At 34.3% G+C, this 7,975-nt stretch overlaps 1 pseudogene; it reads right to left on the minus strand.

Annotated features, from left to right (window-relative positions):
* Positions 1-4,554: 4,554 nt before the first annotated feature.
* Positions 4,555-6,420, minus strand: LOC149177789 (cytochrome P450 78A4 pseudogene; annotated as a pseudogene).
* Positions 6,421-7,975: the final 1,555 nt, after the last annotated feature.

Here is a 7,975-nt window from a genome sequence, read left to right on the forward strand (position 1 = left end):
ACAATGAACTTGTGTAATCGCCATCTGGTCACAAAAGCCTCCAGAAAACAAACCAAAATGATGATTTTTTTAGTAGAAATGTATTCTTATTACCATTAACTACTTCTTCATGATGGCAGCAACATCATCTTCTGGAGTGGTCTCTTCAATGTTTCATATTCTAAAGCAAAAATGGTTCCCTAGTTATGTTAACTTTTCATGAAAAAGCAGCAAATTTAGCAGAAGTGGCAGATTCAATAGCAGTGGTAAGGAAACCTCAAATCTGGAGAAATGCTTTGTGTGACATCATCAAATTCTACACCTGGAAGGCTTTTTCTTCAAAATTTTGCAATGAACAACCACAAAATCAGTAGCCACACCAATTGGAAAACCACACAAGTATCCAACAGATGCAAAAAAGTTGTAGTAAACACAATTTATTTAGCACATAAAAAACGCAATGTCACCTCAGCATTCTTACAGCATCATTTCATCTATTGCAGTGTTTATGTGGTAAATGCATACAACATCCATACATTATACTATTAATCTATTCATCTGTGCAGCTTACAAAATGATAGTATGATTTCCAAGCATCATAATGGTAATAAAAATACAAACAACTGCAATAATTTAATGGAAAAGCAATGTTAGTGTTTGCAATAAATTAAGCCATGCAATTCTTCTTAGCTCAAACGTACAACTCAAACATATCATTACTGATGTTGTTGCGCTAATCTTCAATATGCTGGCTCCAATAAATGCCACTGATAGGCTGACAAAAGGTCTGCACATCATGACAATCAGCTGCAGAAGATTTTTGTTGGAAATGATATCTCTACCATTGCTATCGCTGTGATACCACATTGATTTTGAGCATGAAGGTTTTCACGGTGAGTAATAAATGTAATGTGATTTTCTGGAATTAAATGTGCTGGAGTTTAGAAACATTTTGATGTTTTGAGTGGACATCAGGTCATCATCGGGGATCAAATTAAAGCATTTTGAAGGATAGAAAAGAGTGAGACCTTAAACCAAATAAATAGGAAATCAGTAATTGCTCTGCTTAACTTGCACTCTCTTTCATCCTTTCTCTTTCTATTTAATTTCTATTATTCCATCTAAATTATTAATAGTATTAATATTAATAGTATTAATATTAATAGACCACTTTTTAATAGTATTATTATTTTATAACTAATTCTTAATGACTAGTTTTTTCATTTCCTATTTATTCTATTTAACGGCTAATTCTTTTCCATTTTTAAAAAAGTTTTAGTTGGATCCCTTGATGATGGATGGAGTGTCCACTCAAAACATTAGGATGTTTGTAAACTTCCACAGTTTATTCTAGAGGATTGCATTACAACCATGTTGATTTTTGAGACAACACACAAAAAAAGGACATGAACTCACAAAAGAAGAGACGGAGAATATGATAATTGATCGCTTCATTGATTACTATGGGACAATTATGTTATATAAGTTCATGCACAAAATCGATAACCAATTGAAAATTGGAAGGCACTCTAACCGGAGAAATAAACCTAATGAGATCTTAATTTATAAAATTTGATTAAAAGGCACGCTGCATTGAGTAATTCACTAACATTTGTTGTAACATAACGCCATGAAGTATTATAACCTTCAAGTTTAATTGAATGTCCTTCATTTCTAGCAAGGGTGTGACAATCTACTAAGTACATTGCGGGAATTGACAAAGAACAGACGATAGTAGTGTAGTATGTCTTTAAAACCATTTGGCTTCTATAGGACTCTAAGACCATTTGGCAAGAGTCGAAGACTAATTTTCTCCACGGAAATGCTATTCTGCTGGAAGGTATTATGTTGTTCAAGGTTATCAGTCAACAACGAAGGTATTGTGTCGTTGTCTGGGAGGTATTATGTTGTTCAAGGTGATCAGTCAACAATGTTGAACGATACGATGAATGATGTGTGCTTCAAAATATCCATTAAGATCTCACATTTGGAAACCAATGTTCAAATGCATTCCTTGTCCAATTTAAAAAACCTTTACAATTTTTCTAATTTAAAAAACATCCAATAATCTCTCACCTCTCACACTTGGAAACCAAAACCAGCTCACACTTGGAAACCAAAACCAATGTACAAATGCGTTCCTTATCCAATTTAAAAAACCTCTACAATTTTTCCAATTTAAAAAACAAAACCAAAATTTAAAAAACCTTTACAATTTTTCCAATTTAAAAAACAAAACCAATGTACAAATGCATTCCTTGTCCAATTTAAAAAACAACCTATGTTTTGCACTTTTTGGGGCAAGGGCAATTGCAAGTAATAATTAGATAGGATGGTCTACCTTTTTATTGTTGGTTACCTCTGTCATTGTCATTGTTGTGTTGTGCTGGTTACATATGTCAGTTAATCGTGTACCTAAAACAATCAATTATTATAATATAATGGATTAATTTCAATTAAAATTTACAATTTTATATTTATTATATTTGATAAAAAAAAAACATTTTTATAACTTATAATTATAATGGATTAATTTCAATTAAAATTTACAGTTTTATATTTATTATATTTGATGAAAAAACACATTTTTAAAATAAAATTATAGATTAATATATAATTATAAAAATAAATATCATATAATTCCATATAAAAAAAATTAAATTTCTTAAAAAATATAATATATTTAAATTAATTTGAAATACACATTATTATATATAATACTAACATAATAACAATATCTAAAAATATATTATAAAAATATAATAACATTTATTATCTTCTAACATTAATTTTATTTTTTTTAAATGGATAGTTCAACCTATGATTTTCAATTTAAAATTAAAGATTGTAATTTTAATTTGATGATGATAATTGTTCACGTCCACTGAAACCAAACTTTATATTACACACCTTGCAAATGCCACTTATAGTAATGAGGATGTCAACTAACATCTCCCATGCCACATCTTATGTATAAAGCATGGCCAGCTAATTAATTCTATGTTTTTCATTTGATTTGGTTGTGTTGCTGGTTTTTTTTAAAGTAAGATGTTTAGGAAAAGTAGGGTTTCTTTTTAGCTTATTTTTTTATTTTATTTAACATGTCTCTAAAATTAGATTCTTATTTTTATATAGTTTATTAAAAAAATTATTTAAATTTACAAATATATAAATGATTAATATTAATATTTTCTTTTCTTTTATTTATTTATAAATATTAATATAAAAAAATTAATTTGATATATCAATTTGAATAGTTAAATATTATAAATTATAAATAAAATCTTCCATTGTTTAGCAAGTTCTTTTCCTTGTGCTAAAATTATGTCATGTTCATATTTCCAACATTTGATTTTTTATTAAAAAATAATTTTAATTTGGGTGAAAAAATGTGTTCCTATTATGTTCAAAATTCCCACGCTTAATCATAAATAGTAATTTTTAATTTCAGTGGTTTCGAATTTATTTAAATCAATTAGAATTTTTAACCTTTTTTTTGTAACATAAATATAATATTTTTATTGGGTTATACATATATATTCTCAAGTAATTTTGATTACTTAGGATTTAATTTGGGAAATTTATTGATTTACCTTATTTTGAATAATTGATTGGATTTTATTATATAAATAATTGAGAGAAACAAAAAATAATAATTTGTATAAGTTTGATTAAAGATTTATTTTATTTCGAGCAATATATTGATTAAATTTAGTTTGAATGATTAAATTATTATAACATTTATTATTTTCAAGCAAAATACAATTTTTTCAATCTAACATTTCTATTGGCCCCTCTTTACCACTTTTGGGGCAATCGCTAATTTATATCCACATTTCTATTTTCCCGCGCTTGTCTCTATTTTAAAGGGGAAACAACAAACCATGGTGCGCCGCTTTGGTTTTAGCTGGTTCGGGATTCAACAGGCTGAAGCAATATTTTAGCAGCGGGCCCCTAATCATGCGTACCATTCTGCTCAAAGAAGAAGCCGTGGACGCCGCCATATCGATCTCGGCAGACGTGTTGACAGTAGATACCTCTCATCCAAATGCTTCGCCACCTGTCTCGCGTACCTGTTCATTCGTTTCTCGCTTATTTTTTCATTGACGAAGAACTGCAACAGATCCTCCGACGAGACAATACAATTGACGAAGAACTGCAACAGATCCTCCGACGAGACAATACAGTTGACGAAGAACTGCATCAGATTCTCCGACGAGACAATACAGATCCTTCGACGAGACAAAGGCAATCACCGAAACGAAATATGGCAGAGAAAAACGACTCAAAATGAAATGCGTGCTGCTATAAGAAGTTGCATGATTCTTGGGAAAGCGTAAGCGTATGTATTTTTCCATGGTTTTAAAGCATAATTTTCCTCTGAAACCGGGTAGCTACAATGCTTATATTGTAGTTTTAGATTTTATAGATCTCTTGTCTTAGATTTTGCAATCTGGATGGACCTCTTCACCCATCGAAACGAAAAGAAAATAATAAGCTAACAGAATTCTGCATGGATCGGACAAAGGTATGAAATTATTTAACATAGCTTCTTTTACGAGCCTGTGTAATTGACTAGACAGAGACAGGGACAGAGGATTTAATGAAAGCGAAAGGCACCCGCATGACGGGAACAGAATGAAGAGGATGAGCCATTTCGCATGACAGCTTCAGGACCTCGGACAGATCAACCGGATGTTCAGCATGAGGAAGCCATTCAAAATGATGGAGCAACTTGGCCACCCAGAGGTTAACAGTGGCAAGGCCCAGAGCCTTCCCCGGGCACACACGACGACCAGCACCAAAAGGAGCAAGCCTCAGATCGTTACCCCTCACATCCACGTCTTCCCCGCCTTCCGACACCACAAACCTCTCCGGACGGAACTCATGAGGTGATTCCCAAATGTTGGGGTCGTGAGTAATCGACCACATATTCACCATGGCCGTCGTGCCCGCCGGAACACACATTCCGTTGATGTTGACATCTTCAGTTGAGAGCCGCGCCCATGATAGCAGCGGTCCAGGCGGATGCATTCGCAGCGCTTCCTTTACCACAGCTTGGAGGTACGGCAGCTTAGGGATATCCGAATCATTCACGCTGCGGTCTCGCCCCACTACAGCGTCCAACTCTGCCTGAGCTTTCTTCTGGGCATCTGGATTCAGCACCAGTTCTGCCATGGCCCACTCCGTCAGCAGAGCCGTCGTGTCTGTGCCACGAAAAATCATCTCCTGCATGCATACATAACATTACATAAATTAGAACCAAACTTAGTTAATGCCCCTCCCCAAAGGCAAACTCACCTCATTATTCATATAAATATAAATTTCGGAGATTACATGTTAGGTAAAATACAATACATAGATCAGATTGCATGTTAAGTAAACTAAAATACAGATATCAAAGTGTGAAAATACGGACCCAGAGAACAGCGATCATATCCTCCTCATCTAGCTTATCTTCTCCATGCAACGACAGCAGAACGTCAACAAAATCGGATTGATCACCCGTTTCGCTGTTCCGCTCTGCACGTCGGTGCTCTTCGATGATATTTCTAACGAAAGCTCTCACACGCGGCACCAGGCGGGCGCAACGAGCATGGATTCGAAGAGGGTCCAGCGGTCGCAGCCATGGTAGATGATCCGCCCAGTTGAACGCTCCCAACAGCTGGAAACCCTCATCCACCATCTCCCGCAGCTCCTTCACTTCTTCACAAGTAGAAGTACATGACATATCGAACCTCCTTCCAAAGACGCTGCCCATGATATTGTTCAGCGCAGCCCCTTGCAAGTGTCGTCGAACCCTAACAACACCGTGGACTGACATTCCTTCTGAATATCAAGAAGCATTCCCAGAGCATCAGCCTGGCGACCAGGCTCGTGGGCAGCGATTCTGCGCGGAGAAAAGAGATGCGTAGAAGAAATTCTCCTCAGCAGCCTCCAGTAATCCCCATTGGGTGCGAAGCCAATGGCCCGGCCGAACAATAACTGCTGCGCAGATTGCTTCAGGGGTCTGTTGGCGAAATGAGGGGAGTTGAGCAGCTCTCGGGCCACTTCAGGATCCGATGTAATAACGGCGGGCGTGGAGCCTAAGCTAAAGGCCATAAGCTTCGTGGCACCATGAAGACGAGCCAGATATTCGAGCTTGCGGTGAGCGAGACCGATGCTCATGTCCATTAGACTTCCGATAATGGGCCATCCTTTGGGACCGGGAATAGGAACGTGGCCAGACCTCCTGTGTCTTCCCGCCCACGCACAGCCTCCCGGCATCAACCAGGACGCCAAAACAGCAGATACAGCAGCAATAAGCAGTGCAATATAAAGATGCCACTGACGCCACCCACAAACATCGTCAAAGTCCAACGAGAAACGACTGCAACCATTTCTAAAGAGGAGGAAATAGAGCCACCACCCGCCTCCTGCAGAGCTCCCGCGATTCTCCATCTCAGAAATGGATGGCAAATAGAAAAACTAAGCAGCAGCAGCAACAAGCCAGAGATGTGAGCGCATAGAATGTGGAGGGGTTGAAGCGGATTTATAGCTCCAAGGGTTCGATTCCACGGGAAGAGAGGGAAAAGCCGGTAACCGTAAACAGGCAGATCGCCCAAAATATAGTACACTAATGAATTAATGAATTAATATAGTACACTATGTACTACGTACTATGTAAAAAGGCAGATCGCCCAAACATTTATTAAGTCGATCCCATTCGTCGATTGGAATTCGAAGTGGACGCTATTTATTAAGTCGATCCCATTTATCGATTGGAAGTCGAAGTGGACGCTATTTATTAAGTCGATCCCATTCAATTCGAAGTGGATTAAATTTTGGGAAGATATTAAAAATTGAAAAAAGAAAGAGCAAATTTAATTACAGCATTAAGAAACAGGGAGTAAATTTTATTCTATACAAAAATACATTAAAGAATTAATATAATACACTATTTATTATGTTTAGTGAATCAACATTGTGTTTAGTGAAAAGAATTAATATAATACACTATTTATTATGTTTAGTGAATCAACATTGTGTTTAGTGAATCAACATTGTACACTATGTACTATGTTGCCAACTAGATTTCTCACCCAATGAAAAAAAAATTACTAACTAAATGTTGAAAAATAATAATTAAACAAAATTATGATTACATAAATTTTATCATCTATATAATTTTCTTTTCATTAATAAATTATAATTAATTTGATTAATCATATATTTTCCTTTCTAATCTTTAAATATTTTTATTTTTTTTCTGTTTTTAATATGTATACATGAGTAATATTAAAAATTGAAAAAAAGAGCAAATTTTATTACCAGTGTTAAGAAATGGGGAGTAAATTTTATTATATACAAAAATACATTAGTGAATCAATGTAGTACACTATGTACTATGTTTAGTGAATCAACATAGTACACTATGTACTATGTTTCCTTTTAGAATAGGTAGATTTGAGTGCACTCTTTATTCTTACTAAGTTGTAGAAATGGTAGAGTATTAATTAATAATTAAGGCTAAAAATTTTGGTCATTTGGTAGGCTAACCCAAAGACCAAAAACAAAAACACTAAATTCAGTCACAAAATAATTGCCAAGACTAAATTGTGGTATGACTAAACAATTCATGTACTTTTAAATTTTTTGGGTATTTGAATTGGGTAGATTACAAAGTTCAAACTTATGGTTACCAGAAATGCCAACTAGATTCTTGACACAATGAAAAAAAAAACTAAACGTTAAAAAGTAATAATTAAAAAAAAATATGATTAAATAAACTTTATCATTTATATAATTTTCTTTCCATTAATAAATTATAATTAAGCTGATTAATCATATATTTTCCTTTCTAATCTTTAATTATTTTTATCTTTTCTATTTTCAATATGTATACATGGGTGATATTAAAAATTGAAGATAGAAAGAGCAAAATTTATTACTCTGTTAAGAAATGGGGAGAAATTTTATTATGTACAAAAATAAATTAGTGAATTAATATAGTACA

Source organism: Pinus tabuliformis, chromosome 4_1 (assembly GCF_031772625.1).
Source record: "Pinus tabuliformis cultivar Carrire ecotype Pingquan chromosome 4_1, CPIR1, whole genome shotgun sequence".
NCBI classification, from domain to species: domain Eukaryota; kingdom Viridiplantae; phylum Streptophyta; class Pinopsida; order Pinales; family Pinaceae; genus Pinus; species Pinus tabuliformis.